The sequence below is a fragment of the Cynocephalus volans genome, chromosome 8, assembly GCF_027409185.1.
Source record: "Cynocephalus volans isolate mCynVol1 chromosome 8, mCynVol1.pri, whole genome shotgun sequence".
NCBI lineage: Eukaryota > Metazoa > Chordata > Mammalia > Dermoptera > Cynocephalidae > Cynocephalus > Cynocephalus volans.
The window spans coordinates 47,213,931-47,230,707 of NC_084467.1; positions in this window are offsets into that span (position 1 = coordinate 47,213,931).

The following is a 16,777-nucleotide window of genomic DNA, read 5'->3' on the forward strand; positions in this document are numbered from 1 at the left end:
TATTTCATTGTTAAAGCCAATGTTAAATAGGATAAGAAATAAACATTCTATCTCTAATATATTTCTTTCTACCTTTACCTCTAGTAAAGAACCTGAGTAAGAAAAAACAGTGTCCTTAGTTCATGGCACTGGCTTTCCCACTGTTTAGCAAGGTGCAAGTCCTCTAGATGCAATAATTGGTTTAGGCAGAACCAGATCAAGGATCATGCCTGACTAATAGTTACCTGGATCACCAGTCTATAAGGAATACTAAAATATCAATAAGAAAGAAACGAGACTAAGAAAATGTTATCCACAGGAGTTCATCTCAAAAAATTACTAAATGTGCCTGAAAACTGGGGATGGGGGAAGGAAAAGTGGTGGACTAATGGGTACAAAACTATGCTATCCACCCTAAGTGAATAATTATGCAGTATATGCATTTATTGAAAGAACATACTGTACCCCACAAATATGTAAAAATAAATGTTAAAATATTTTAAATTTTAAAAAAAGGAATACTTTGATAAGTCATGTGGGTCATTGTTGAATAACAAAACTTTATTACTAAACTTTCTTCTAAGAATGGTTTGCAGCCCAGCTGTTGTTTTGCTAAAGGAGTTACGTGGATGCACACATGTGACCTTTATCCTCACCCTTCTCCCTTGGTACCTTTAAAGAGATGTCCTTAAAATAGATACTTATATAAGCTTGAATGGGCATCAACTTTTCAGCCTCTAAGTCACCCACATATCATTCCAGTCTAGGGAAAGAAAATCCCCACACAAGTCTATTGAAATACCTATACTGTGACTTTAATAAATTGGGGAAAGGGGCTTGATGTGCTATTGTACCCCATTAAAACATAGTACAAAATACTTAAAATGTAACACTGGCCTCAGAGGATAATTAACAGTGTTATAAGAAAAAAATCATGGCATGGCCAAATAAAGAATCAATTTTCTTTTTCATCCCTTTTTGCAAAATCATGAGCAAAAAGCTCATTGGCAGGAAGGAAAGGTAAGCCAGACAGACATAAATTTAGAGAGAGAGACAAAAATGGATCCCTGGCATTAATATGTAAGTCACACAGTCAGCATTTTACAAAGCATGTTGAAGTATGTAAAATTAAAGACTATGCTTAAAATCAAACAAATGCTGGTATAGGGAGTACAAACTGTCAATATGTATGTGTGTGTAGATATATACAAGAATACTTCAAGAAGTTCATGGACAAATAGAATTAAAAGATAATATGAATCTTTCCATGAATTTTTGAAGACCCCTCATAGAGGGGAGATAAATATAGATGTAGAGGGAGATAAATATAGATATAATTATTCCATAACAAACTGAAATCCAGTATGGTATACACAGAAGAGGACTAGGACCCCCAAAACTAGAGACCTACAAAATAGAGTATCCATACTGGACCAGAAGAAGGACTACAAATTCTTTTAGTCATACTGCTTAACAGGAATAAACTAAGCATGAAAAAAGATCAGAAATTGATTCAAAATTCCACTGAAAAGAGACAGATCTAGAGCAAAAGAGATAGATTTAAAAAGAGAGATACATGTAAATTGAACTGATAGCATATTTTTAAAGGTTTTATTCAAATTTACTCAGTTATTTTTAAGAAATATTTTCATCATCTTCACTAAGTCCCAAGTTAAAAGACTCTATAGAAAACAACTTAAATGTAAATTAAAAGGTATTGGTTAAATAAAGTTTGAGAGTTCTAGAGTCTATATTCTAGATTCTAGATATTAAAGTACTAGATCCTTTTTAATATATTGTCTTGAGATTTCTGGCTGGCTATGCTACATATTTCATTATGATACTTCTGAGATTTAGCATTGTATATTCAAGATGATCACTGTATACTTAGGAAAAAAACAGATTTTTTTCCTCATTTTCTTTCTTTTATGACTTATACTTTGGCTGACCTTAATTTTCTATATCTTGTTTTTCCACCAACCTCCACTTTTCACCTCTATTTCAGGTTCCAATTTCCCACAGCTTCTAATGAGCTAGCACCTATGTAAGAACTAACATTTCCACGTAAACCAGTTGGGCTATGTACATCTGTTACCCTGACTGCATATGTCTGCATCTTATTTGACACCTGTAAAACTTTCTGACTTGCTGTTATTTGTATATTTTATTACTACAGATCATGAAGACCAAACTCAGTGAAGACACCAAACTTTGATATTTACAAGTTGAGGAACCTTGGGAAAGTTACCTGACATCTTGAAGCATAGTTTCCTCATCTACGAAATATGTAGCTCAAAAGATTGCTGTGAGAATTAAATAAAACTTTATATACGTGTTAACTTACTCCCTAAAAAAGGCTGTTTCCTCAAATCCCAGAAATTGAGGTACTGACATGAAAAAATAGATGATTTGGCATGGCCAAGTTTCCTCTGACTTGTAGTACCTTCCACTCCCTGAAACCCCACGCTGAGAATTTGCTCAGAAGAATAAATAACATTTACCGTGGAGGAGTAGGAGGTTAAAGTCGGTCATCCACTTTTTCCTCCCTAAAGACTAGATTTATTCTTTTCTACGTCCCTACCACGTGTCTACTGCACATTTTTAAATATTTGCTGAATAAGTAAACGCCATTTTCACATATTGATGGACGTTCCATGGCTATCGATGCCTGCTGGGACTAAGCATACATTCCCCATGCCCCTCTCAACTTTGAACGTTAAATTACTGACCTACTTCTCTAGCCCTAGAGCCAGATCAGTTTAGATCAGTTTTCCAAAATTCACTCCATCCCTTCTATAGCCAGTTCTACCTTCTTTTCTCTTCTTACTGACCCCATGTTGCTAAGATCCTAGGATATCTTTAAACTGAGTTTATTTTAATGACATCTCTCTATGATCTTTATCATTCTTTACCATGCAATAGCAATATTTCTTTATGTATTGCATCCCAACATCATTAAATAGAAATTTATATGAGCTTACAACTGAGCCCTTATTAAAGCAGTTTTTCAATAAATAATTATTGGATTTTGACATCCTTCGCTTGGGGTCTTCCTGGAAATATTATTTCCCCAGCAGTCATCAATAGATTAGCACCGAGGTTAGGAGTGATTTAGGGGGATTTAGGCCATATGTGGGTAGACGGGAAGGAAAGAGAGTTTTAGGAAAAATTTCACAAGCAAAAGAGGCATATTTGCACAAGATGTTTAATAAAAAAAAAAAAAGAAAAGATTAAAAACAGGCTTCTGAGGTCAAATAAAACACTGGGTTAAACAAACTTAAACAAATTCTTTCAGGACATCTCAAACTCTTTATCATGCTATCATGAATTGTGAAATATACAAGGTTTCCTAACATGATTTGGCCATGAAAAACTTTTTTTTCCCTTGGAGAATCAAAAGGGATTAGTGGAAAATGCTTTTCTGTACATGGCTTCCCTTTGTCTGCTGGTGAAAAGATCAGTGAGTTCTTTCTAAAAAAGAAATCTTGTAATATCTTCTTTGACCCTTTGTCCTCTCAATTCATCAAGCAATCTTCATAGCTAATTAAATCTTAACTAAAGCCACTGCTCTCCTGGTTTTTCCTTCACATCATCTGGGTCAAATCCCTATCTTGGAGAACAAACAGTATTACTAAAAACAACACAGTAGCCATTATTTCCCTACTTTATAAATGTGCTTTTTAACATTTGCTTAATCTAGTCTTCCAACTTTAACCACAACAGGACAAGAAACTTCTGGCATTTTACCTGAAAGACCCTTTATTGTATTCGTGTATTTATTCAACAGGTATTTATCAAGGGCCTATTATGTACCAGACATTATTTTAGGTTTTTAGATTCATCAGTGTACAAAGACTGCTTTTGTAAAGATTCTATACTCTAGCTGGAGGAGAAAAACAGACAATAAAAATAAACCAAGCAAATAAGTAAAGAGATAATTACATACATCAGAAAGCATATGTACTATGGGAAGAAACAAACAGAAAGTAAGGGGTAAGGGATAAGGTTGGAATTTTAAATAAAGTGATCTCATTGGGAAGGTGGCATTTCAGCCAAATCCCTATGAAATTGAGAGGTACAAATCTGAGTGAGACACAGGTGTTCATTTTGTACTGGAGAGACAAAGACAATTTTAACTTTGCTTTGTCACTTGCCAATTCTAGCAAGTGACAAAGCAAAGTTCAGGCTACCATAGGAACACAGATAAGAGGAAAACTCTTCAATCTTAGAATTCAGGAAAGACTTTTTGGAAGAGAAAATTTCTGATATAAGTTTTAAGGGACAGATGCATATTAATATGAATCTTACTTTCTCTATTCCTGATAAAATGCCACTGAAATGATGAAGTGACAGCAGATGAGTAACTACTTTTAGAGCACAGTTCAATGCAGAGCTGTTTTAAATGTGACTCCTTTCACTCGGCAGCATGAGAGAATCTTAATCATTTACCACTTCAGAGCTTCAATTTTTCCTAATAAACCCAAATCAAGAAAAATAGTTTGAAAATGTTTTTAAAAATGTAATAAATAGAGGAGTTATAAGAGTCTAGTTCTTGTTTATTGGTTCATTAGGGGATCAGCAAGCAACTCTTAAATTTGTGGACCTGGTGTGTCTATGCAGGCTGTTTTTTCCTGCAATTGAAAAAAGCTGCATAGTTATAGGAAAAGAGCAAGGGCCCAGAAATGGAATTTCAGGCAGGCGTCTCTGCAAAAGGAGGGCAAAGGAGGAAGCAGATCTCATAGTTTTCCATGTAGGTGGCCAACTGGTTAGCCTTAGCATGTCACTAGTCATGAGGCTAAAGCTAAATGCTTTGTTGGTGTCTGCCCCTCATGAGAGATCTGCCGTGGTAACCCCAGTGCCCACAGGCTTTGCTGAAAGCCATTTCAGTTTCAGCAGAAAGAAAGGGCTATGTCAAACAAAGTTTAGCCCAGCAGATGCTGATCTCCCTCTTCCAAGCGTGGCGTCTGTTCAAACCTGGCAGCTCCATGTTGCAGACTGGAGGCTCCTCTTGTCCTGAAAGCCTAACCTTCAATTTGAAAACATTCTCAAAGCTTTCCTCAAAATGAAAATATTTGTTCAAATCCTCAGAATGCAGTAAGAAAATATCCTTCTAGCAAAAGCAATGACTTCGCATTTTGGGGTTGGCACAAAAGTAGGAAAACATAGCAAAGGGAATCACAGCCTGTTCGGCGATTGGCTGTGTCTTGCTTCTGAGGATTCAGTCTCCTTATAACTTGGCTTACCTTCTCTCTTGATGGTTCTTGGATAGTATTTCCAAGACCTCGTATTTTTATGTGTCCTAATTTACTTGTAGAATCTTAAAGAGACACACAATAGCATACCACAGAGACTAACTTCCACAAACCCCTTATTTTTGAGATGGCAAGACTGAGGTCTGAAGAAGTTTGAGGATTTATCTCCAAGGCCATACAGTTGGTGAGTGCCAGAGCTGGGGATAAAACCCAGTCTCCTGCCTCTTTTTAATACGCTAGATTACCTCCTCCTCTCAGAAATTAATTTTTTTCCATTGCCCTTTTTATTCTTAGGTCCCATGATAAAGTTTGCATTAATGTTAATAATGTTCTTGGAGCTAACTCTTGGAAAAGTATTCTCAAGTGTGTACCCCATAGGGAAATATAATATGTGAACGAGAAACTAGGTGGTCTGGAAGAGGAATTGTAAATAATGACATGTATTCCAAGTTCTCAGCCTTACAGAGCAATAGGAGCCAACCTGCTTAATGTCTCCTTCCATATTTGCAAAATAAGGATTATCTTTGATTATCTGTTTCTATTTAGTGGTTGCCCTTTGACGTATTTGAAGTCACTGATGGGGTGAGTGGAATCTGGGAGCTGGGGAAAAAGGAATAGTGTCTGCCCCTTGGTTTTGTTATTTAGTACCTATAACTGTGCTGTACTGTAGCAGATTCTTCCCCGCACTAAAACTCCACTCCCCTCCCTTCCTTGCAGTTCATCTCACTCCTGCTTATGCAACATAAGAACATACAGAAGAATAAATTTTATATTTCCTAGCCACAGACCTGCATTGCTCAATATTTTGTATACTTCATTCATTCAACAAATGATTGCATACTGGGCATTATGTTAAGTGCCAAGGCCATAGATGGTTCTTACTCAATATTCATTCGACAGATACTACATTTAGTCAGTGTCTACTACATAACATCTCCTATGCTGGCTGCTGAGAATACTAAGACAGAAACTTGACCTTGAGAAACATGTCTTGTGGGAGATACAAGAATAAACGATATTTCAACTGCATTTGTGTTTATTATTACATTACCGTGTTTTGTTCCCTAGTAAAACTTATGTAAATATTATTCAATGTTTTTAGCTGAGTATATGAAGAGGATAAGCTGCCATATTTCCAAAATAAAAATAAGGATGACATCATAATAGCCTGGGTGGTTTTGTGATAATTCTTTCTGTAATTTCTGTAATGCTGTAGAACATTCACGGACATCATTTCTTCCTTTGGGATGCACGTGAGGAACCACGACTTTTATCAAGCTGCTGCTAGCACTCAAGCCCAACCCCTAACCCTAAGGGCCCTTCTAGTATCTGCTGTTCTGTGATGTCATCTGGTAGTCTGGACTTCTGAATAACCTCTGGGTAGATTCCCAGTACTTGGATTGTTAGTTTATCCCCTTTACTGACCTCTGAAACATCCTTCTAGCTTGAATGGATACATTAGGTGTCACCATGTCTTATGGATACCATGTTCTACCTGCCAGGCAGTGCCTCTTTTAACTTCTCCTGTGCTCTTTGCAGTTAATGAGTTTTCATAGAACTGGTTTCTGGGATGTAATGTAGCTTCCAAAGAGATAGACACATGGGGGATGGTCTCATGAGTGTACTTCAGGAACCTTAACTGACAGTTCCCTATAAGATCCAGAAGTCTTTTTCCCCCATGGAAACATTAAGCTGAGCAGTAAAAAGTAAAGGAGGAGTTGGAAGATGACACGGGTGTCAACATCTGGTGTTGTGCATTTCATAATTGTGCATTAAGAGACTTCTAATCCTATAGACTTGCTTTTAATAGAAACCAGATACTTTTGAGGTTTTATCTCCCGAGACACTTCCAGCATCATAAGAAAATCCTCCTACATAACAAGAGAAAGTGAGGTATTAGAGTCTGAGCAATGGACTGGTGTCAGCAACAATGAAATGGCTTTAAAGCTTAGGAGGCTGGATATTTCAAAACCAAGTGGGGGTATTTACAAAAGCATTAGTGGCATAAAAGCAAGAGCGTTCAGAATGAATGCATAGAAACGTCTCAAAGCCAGATTGTGCCATAAAGGAGAGCCAGAGCTCACATGGTCGAAAAAGCCTAGACTACGCTGCTCTGCAAGTTCTCTGGGCAGAAACAGTACAGCACAGTAGTTGGTGTTTCCCATGCTGTGTGACTGCAACCCTAGGATCAAAGCAATTGTTCTACCTTGAGTGAAGTTTAGACATATCCTCATAGGACAAGTGTCAAACACAAAATTTTACTCTCTTAGTTTTGGCTTCAGGGTCCTAGATGCAGACCCTGTAATAGAGTACAAATAGATTATTTGAGTCATGCAGACAACAACAGAGGAAGGAAGCCAGTCAAGAAAAGGTGGATTATTAAGTCAGCTACCCCAGCAGGGACCTGCAGCTCACTCCACTGGTACTTCCAGCCCAGCACACTGCACAGCATAGTCTTCTGTGGTTTGAGAAAAAAAAGAAATGCAGAACTGGCAGGTGGGAGTCTGCTGAACTAAACGATACAAGGTACATGGGAGGGACACCGAGAGCAACTGCTGCGCTTCCAGCCCAGAGGTCTAGAGAACCACACTTCAGTGCCCACAGTGGAAGGAGGGTCTTCTCTTGTACCAAAATCATCATCCCAGTTGTGAAACCCACTGCATCCAGAAGAGCTCCAGATTCCCTTCTGAGACAGATCCAGGCCCTTAAGTGAATACACTCTTCCGTTCAGATACAGCAGCAGCAGCAGCAGCAGCAACAGTAATTATAAACATGCAGTAAGGAAGCTAATATGAGGCTACTTCAAAAAATTCATGGAAGGATTTGTATTCTCTTTTAATTCTATTTTTCCATGAACTTTTTGAAGTACCCTCACACATTAGGACTATCAAGAGTTCTAGTGAAGGCTTAGGGAACTCCACCCCAGGGGTGCGGATGACCTGGTAACCCACAGCACAATGAAGTGTGGTGTAAAGAGACTAGCTTTCAAATCAGATGGACCTGAACTGGAATTCCAGCTCTAGTACTAATTACTTAAGTAATTCTAGTTCTCTGAGCCTTGATTTCCTCACCTGTCAAGTAGAGACTGGTCTGCTCAGTTATAATGCAGAGTTCTTGGTAGAATTCTGAGTCTGCATCTGTAAGGTGCCTAATATGGCTTGTAGGAATGACGCAAATGTAAATCAAAGAACACAAGCACCTACAGAGCTCCTTGGAACTCTCCCAGGTGCTGAGCCCACCCTGTTTGGGTCCCCTTATACAAACCTTTCTGGCCCAGGCTGGTCTGTCCTGGAGTCCAGTCTAGAACAGTGTGCTATCCTGTAGGAAACTTCTCTGATGGCTTCTGACAAAGCCCACAGGAAATTGCCTCGAATGCCACATCCTTTATGGAAAAAAGGGGAGCAGCTTTGGACCCAGACAGACCTGGCTTTGCCGCTTCCTGTTCTGCTATTTAAGAAATGTTTATTCAGTATCTATTTTATCCAAATCAGTGCATTAAGTGATGTGTGACCTCAGGAAAATCCAGGAATTCTACCAGAGGCAGGGCATTTGGAAATAGAGAAGGAGCAAACACATGGCCTGTCCCTTTTTGGAATATGAGAAAGCTTTCATTCCCCAATTCCTAAGCCAGACCCAGCTATCCAGCAGACTGGCAATAGGGGGTCAGGAAAGGCAGGATCTCCCCATGGAAAAAAGAAAAAGATGCCTGGGAAATTTCACTGAATCACAGCTCTCTGTGACTTAGAACAGCAGAAATACTAATTCTAAACCTGGCTAGGTAAGGGATGAAGGCAGCTGCTATATTGACATGCCCTTCTTTCACTGATTCCTGGAGAACGTCTCCAGACTTTGCAAGGCAATATATCTGACACATGCAGTTGGAAGGGAATTACCTAGAGTTGGGGTGCTGCAGAGCAGTGTCAGGGAATGGTAGTTCTGTACTCACCTCAATCAAGGTAGGACGGATGGCTAAGGAAAGGGTTGAGGCTGGATGTTCTCCACTTGCCCTCCAGACCCACAGTCCTCCATTTTCTACTCCCCCCTGGAAAGTTGCCCTAAGTAGGCAACATAAACAAGTTTCCTTATCCCTGATCTCTGTCGTGGGAGGCACCAGCAGGATTTCAGAGGAGGACATGTATTCCCCAAATTCCCCCCCTGCTGGGTTGCCATGGAAAGGTTCTGTCTCTCACCAAAGATCATACCTTCTGTCAGAGGACTGTTCCCATATAGCTGGTCTCTGTGTTCTCTGTCTGACCCTTTGAGCCTAGTGATGGCCCAAGCTCCCAGCTGTTGATAGCCCTGTAGTGCCGCTCCATCCCTTCTTCATATCCATACATTCTGAACGCATCATTGGAAAGAGTCCCTTTATTAAACTCTCCTCAGTCATCGAGTTTGGGTGTGGGCCATCTGCTTCCCGCCAGGATCCTGCCATATAGAGACTGATGCTCTGAACAACAGGCATCATGTAATAATCTCTTCCACTCATTTAGCAGTTTTTAGTGTAACTATTTGAGTGAGATGTCTCCGTTTGTTGAAGGACAAACATGAAGCAGTATTGTTCTTATTCTAACACGTACAAACTATGTTGTGGGAAATCCCACTTTGAGGGCAGGATGCAAGTTCCCTACATCACATCTTAATGATTTCACAGCTTTTCACGACTCTTGCTTACTAAGAAAATCTCATTCCATTTTTTAAGATACTGCCATTTATTTTGTTTTATTTAATTTATTTATTTTTATAATTAAAAGCTAACGTTTAATCAGGGTTTCAAATAGTCAGTGTGAAATTTGCTCCAGCCACTGGTAATGCAACATACACTTTAATACCCCCTGCTTGCCAGCCCGGAGATAACAGCATTGTGTGCACTATGTGGGCACCGCATTTTAAAGCTTGTCTCATATTTCTTTGCAACCCTCCCTCTTCACCCTGTGCAGGGTTAGCCAGTGGCTCTAGTCCTTGGGGGCAGCTCTCATGTGCTTGCCATTGCCCTCCTTTCGCCCTGGGCTTCCCATCTGATGTTGGCAGTGGGGTGGAGGGACAAGGAAGAGCACCGAACATATTGTCCCCTTATAAGTGGAGGTCCTAGGGCACCAACTGAGCATCTGCAATCTTTATGAGCACTTACCTTGGGTGCTTTCTCCCTGCTCCTCAGGAAGGGGAAACACCTTGGTGACGTGAAGGTCATGATGCCTCTGTTTCCCCCAGTCCTCTTAGCTATGATGTTGGCAAGGAGGGGAGAGTGTTCCTAATAAGCCATCTTGGGAGGGTGCTGCCTCCCAAATGTGGCACTCTTCCACCTTAAAATGTGAATGTGGGATACATGAAAGCACTTTTCTCTCATCTTTATGTCCTAGTAGTAATTCTGCGACAATTAAGAATAGTCTCATTCAGTACCTAACACTCTTGTTACATCAAATTTTGATGTGCTCCCCACATTTATTACTTCATTTAGGTCTCAAAATAACTGTACATTTTTAAGGCTAATGTGAGCCACATTTTATAGAGGGGGAAATGAAAGTCTGAGCAAGATGAGTGACTTGTACAAATGCTAGAATGTGGATTTGAAAATAGAAACGAGGTCTCTTAACTCTTCTGCCTACTGCTTTTTCAGATATCAGATTAGACTGTGAACTTCTTGAGGGCCAAGATCATATCTTGTTTGTTTATCATTATGTATCTGAAAGAATAGCATATGTTCTGCAAATACCAACACAATGAAAGAGAAACGAAAGCAAACTATTTCTGACTTTCTATTGAATCCCAAGATCTCAGAATCAAAAGAGACATTAAAAACTATCTAATCCAACTCTTGATCTGGTGGTTGAACCCCATCTACAAGTCTACTTTCCTCCCCGGTGTAGCTTTTTAGGCTATGATCCCAAGCTCTGCACATCCTCTTCTCCCAGCCAATAGCTTCAGCTAATATAATGATTCCACAAGGGACATAGTCTTGCATCCTTTGTGGCCCAAAGCTCAGCCAGCAGCAGCAGCAGCATTACTTGCCAGAAACTGTGTTAATTCCTTTACCCACTCTCTCTTATTTAATCCTCACAAGAAACCTATGGGGAAGGTGTTGTGATTACAATCTCTATTTTAAGATGAGGAAACTGAGGCTTAGACTAGTTAAATTACTCTTCCATCATTATACAGCTAGAAAATGATCGTGTCACATTTTGAACTCATGACTGTCTGATTCTAAAGCCTGAGGTTTTACACCCAACAGTTCTCCAAACATGATCCCTAGTTTGTGGTCTGACCAGTACAGCACACACTGCAGACATCAACCCCTCATGCTAGAATACTACACTTAAGTCTGCCTACACCATCTAGGAAAACATTCTTGCCTGTAATGAAAAACAGATTCGTGCTTCTCTGTACTCTCCTGAAAATATAGCTTTGTGGTATTCTCCATTTTCATGTATGTTTTTCTCCCAGGCACTTCCATTCCATGGAGCTGTTGGTTTTAAGAAACCAAGACACATATCTCTCACCATTAAGATCTGACAAGGAGAGTGGGGTGTGAGTACCTCAAGGTAATTGGCATGTCACTGCTGTCAGTCAAGGATGGCTCCTTGCTGAGCAGATGACTCATGCCCTGAATGAAGCTGAAATGGGAGAGTTCTCTGTGCCTTTTCCATCCCCCACAATCCTGTGCCCATGAGATATTTCTCCATAGGGTTGCTACGACACTGAGAGACACACTGGGACCTGCAGACATTCTGACTCCGATATTATTGACTCATTGAATCATCTGGACTGATTCCCTCACCATATAGAAGACACTGAGACATAAAGAGGGGCAATCACTCACCCAATATCACACAGCAAATTGCTGGTAATCATAGCTCTAGTAGAAGAGCCCCAGGCTTGAATTCTTGTCACCCATCAATATTCCCTTAACTAACGATTTGGCAGATAAGACTGGGACTAGGCAGAGGATAGGTGAGAAATCTCATTTACTGAGCACCTGCTCTATGACAGTCACTGTGCATTAAATCCTCATTGAACATTAACACTATGTTGAAAGCTATTATCTTTATTTTATAGATGAGGAAATTAAGGCTCAGAAACTTAAAATAATTTGTGTATATGTACACAGCAGGGCAGTGGCAGAATCTGCATTTAAAACTAATTCTTTCAATTCCAAAGCCTGTGTCCCCTCCAGTAATGTTATTTCCGTAACTGAACCCTGCTCCCTCTCTCCACAACTTTCCTCTCCTCTCTCGTCTTCTGACTACTCCTCTGTTCTCTTCTATCTCTCTCTCTCCAGTGTCCCTTTCCCAATAAAAAGCCACCATCCACATAGTGGCTCAAACGAGAAACTGGCCGTCTTCCTTCTTTCAAACCCCGCATTGAATCAAGCTCCGAGTTCTATAAGTTCTACCTCCTAAAATCTATCTAGTTCTTTCTCTCCCCACTGTCGCTATCATCAATCATGACATTGCCATTTGCCACCTGGACCACCTAGCAGCCTCCTAATTTACCTCCCTCTCTCCACTCCCCACACTGGAGCTACAGGGACCTTTTCATCTAACCATATCAGTTTTTTACTTAGAACTCACTGGTGGCTTTCCATGGCCTTTGGCAGAAAGCCCAAACTCAGTGTTCATGAGACCTTTTGAGAGCTCCTGTTTCTTTCCCCTTTCAGGCCCCACTTTCCCCCTGCTGTCTGGGTTGCCCTCCAGCTATCCCATGTATTTAGAGACATCTTTGCCTGGCTAACACTCAGAATTCAGGTCTCAGCCTTAACTTCACTTGTGCAAGCTCACCTTCTGGAACCTTCTAAATCAGTTAAGCTCTCCCTTTTATATACTCCCTTGACACCCTTTACTTAATCTTTTGTCTCACTCAACAACTTTGTAATGCATATTCCATATTTATCTTCCCCTGTAGACCATATGCTCTGTGAAGAGTGAACTCTGGTATCCCCAGCAGCAAGTCAAACGCCTGGCACATGGTGGGCATGCAGTTAACACATGATAAGTGAATGAATGAATTAAAGAATAACTCTCCAGCTAAGAAGATGAGCAGTGTGTGGAAGCTGAGCACTTTTGCTACAGCCAGACTCCAATCCACCGCTTTATAGGCTCCTACACTTGGAAAACGTAGAATCTGGATATAGTGTGGTTTGTTTTGTGCTATTCAATACTTCTCTGCCTTCCCAAAATGAATGGTACTTTTGTAAACAATAGATGATGGGGAGTGGGTTTTTGGATTCATTAGCATCGGTTAACATGATGAATTTAATCACTGCATGGAACATATTAGCCACATTTTTTCCCTTTCCATTGCCAAATATTAAATGTGTGCTGGCTTAACTTCCTACTAATGGTCCTCCTTCAATGATAAATAACCACCAGGTCAGCACATGTGTCTGAGTGTTGGCAGCAGTATTTATATATAAACACAATATGCCTAGATGTAGCAACTAGAACAGCAGAGTGCTTGAAGGGACTCTGGGAATCATTAAACACAACCCTCTTACTTCACAGATGTGAACACTGGACTTCCAGGTCAAGAGGGTAGATTATGAACATGCTAAAATTACTCCCTCCACAGTTCAAACTCATAGAAATTCTGGATAAAACAACGTCAACAATAAGATACATAATTCAAGTACAAAGCAGGGAAGGAAAGTTCCCTGTGCCAGAAATGTAGAGGGAACCCCAGTGGTAAATGGAAGCTGAAGCGGAATTTGTTCCTGAGGGGATTAGGCCCAACACCAGCTACAGGAACTGAAGTTGCAATGCTCGTGTTGGGAAGGAAGTGGGTCCCAAGACACAGATCAATGTAGGGAGCTGAAGGTAGGGCCTAGAAGGTGGAATAGGTTTTCCATTCTTAAAAGAGTGTCCGGAAATCTCCAAGAAGTGGCCCCGGGTCATGGCCATAAGTGAGCCTATCCACCCTGGCTGAGGGTAGAAACACAGCAGGAGATGGAAATCCTAAAAATGTGTCTTACCAGACACAACTGACTTGTTTTATCAGTGTGGAAAACCAAAAGTCTAGAAACTAACACAGAAATAAATTTAGAGGAAGTGAACTCTATAGTGTCTGGTCAAGGACAACCATTAAAGTACCTTTGTAGGCTTCGAACAGGGAACCGGATGCCACGTTAGGGAATTTAGGATCCTATATAGCCTTTGGAAGAACTCAGAGAACAAGACCAGGGAAAACCTGCTGGCTTTCAGGATATTTGGAAGTGCAGAGATAACACACAGACTGCCCCCAATGAGTGCAGTTGCTGAAGTGCCGAGGTGTGTGTTACTCTGGAGCAGGAGTCAGCAGTCTATGTCCTGTGGGCCAAATTTGGCCCATATTCTGTTATTGTACTGCTGGCTCCCTAAGAATCTTTTTTATATTTATAGAAGGAAGTAAAAAAGAAGAAGAGGAATATGCAACAGAGACTTTGTATGGCCTGCAAAGGTTAAAGTATTTAGTATCTGGTCCTTTACAGAAAAGAGTTGCTTACCCCTGTTCAGGAGGATATTTGAAAGGTACTGGCAAAACCCCACCTTGTCAGTCTATAGATGCACTTGCATCTTCCTGCAGCAGCTGTGGCTGGAGAGTTACAGCTTCTTATGTTTTTTCCACTCTCCAAATCTTAGTTGAGTGCTTCTAATTGCCAAAATCTACCCAAAAGATTCTGATATATGTAATTCTTACACTTCCCTCCTAGATGAAGTAGAAAATGTAGAAAGGTCAGGATAATACTGAGGTGACAATCCGAATAGGAAACTCACAATCCAGTGTGAACATGGGAGAAAAACCCTGCATTAGATCACTTATTCAGAAGATGAACTTGTATAGCAGAACTCCAAAATATAATTATAAGTCAATGCATGTAAGAAGGACTATGAACCCTCCAAAATGGAAAAATTTATGCAAGTATATGAGGAACTAAAGTTAATATTGTGATCTGAAAAGGAATCAAATGCAAATATGCTTGAAATGTTCAAAGAATTAAAGAATGGCAACAATAAAAGGGAAGTTTTTTTAAATAGTAGATATGAAAAAGAACTAACCACTAAGATACCCCTTCACACCTACCTTACTGCCCATGGAGCTTTGCTGAATAAAAAGAAAATGAATCTGTTAAATATTAGTAGGAATAGATGTAAAAAGTGTGATAAAAATAAAAATTGCTAACTTATTGATAAATTTAAATAAGTATTGAATCTAATATAAGGACAATAAGAATACAATATTCATATGAGTATTTTAAATAAGCTCATGCATGGTTGGAGTAGGACACTGGGAAAGAGATGTTAAAACATGCTCAGGTCCACATCTCTTTTAGGGCAGGATGTAGATACTGATTAACTTTAAGCTTTATTAGAAAATTTGAAACTTACACATGTATGTTAGTCTTAAGGATAATTATTGAAAGAATAGTTCAATAAAATTTCTGAATACAGTGTCAGAAATATGAAGATTAAAACCAACTTATTCTTCCAATAGGAGGTAAGAAAAGAGAAATAGCAGAGGACCTAGGGGCTCAAAGTCCTGGGGAAGCCAATATCATGTAGCCAGTTCATGACATGTCCAGCACCAAGCCCAGGGGACGTTACTCCCAGCTCATGGCTGTGTTATTTATACCAAGTGAATCCCATGGCCAAATTTTTGTGCTCCCAGAAAAAGTTAAGATGCAATTTGATGGAACAGTGAGAGAAAAAAATGTGCTTTATATTTAAATATGCTTAGTTTGAAATCCCAGCTATACCATCCATTGGGTGTGTCATTGGGTAAAGTATTTCGCCTCTCAACTTTAAGTTCATTGTTTGTTGAATTAAAGTAGTAATAGCTATCTCATAGAGTTAATGTAAACTTCAAATTATTCAATATAAATTAAATATATGTAAAGTACCTGGTTTAATTCCTGACGCTTAGCATAAGCTCAGTAAATGTAGTTGGAGTTAATGGGAGAGGGGTTTCCAAAATAGAAAGAAGGATCTCAACTCTGGAGTGGCAGTGTTGAACATTAGCTCCAAGGACTGTGGCAAACTATTATCCAAAAAAATAATAATAATTGATGATAAGGTAAGAAGTAAAGATCAGGAAGCATGGTGCAAAATTAATTAAGGCAAGGACTCGGAGTTGCGTTTGCGGATGATACAAGAGCTCTAGATGCTCACCTATATAGTGCCAGCTATGAGGCATGGGGACAAGTCCGATGGCTTAGCACAAGTTGACCCACAGGCCAATGGCCTGTAAAATATAATTTTAATGAAACCCAGCCACACCCACTTGTTTGCATATTGTCTGTGGCTACTTTTGTACTACAATGGCAGAACTGAGTAGTTGTATCAGAGATCATGTTTCCAGCAAAGCCTAAAATATTTACTATCTGGCCCTTTTAGAAAAAGTTGTCTGACCCATGGCTTACAGGAATTCGTATGCTCAGACACTCACTCTGTGAATGGTAAAAAGTCAACCCTATGCCTTTAAACCAGATCAACTCATCATGTAGCTGGATCAATTCCGATGAGCCCATACTACTTCCAGCCTGCTTAGTACAAGTGCCTTCAATTCCCTGGCTTTGATCC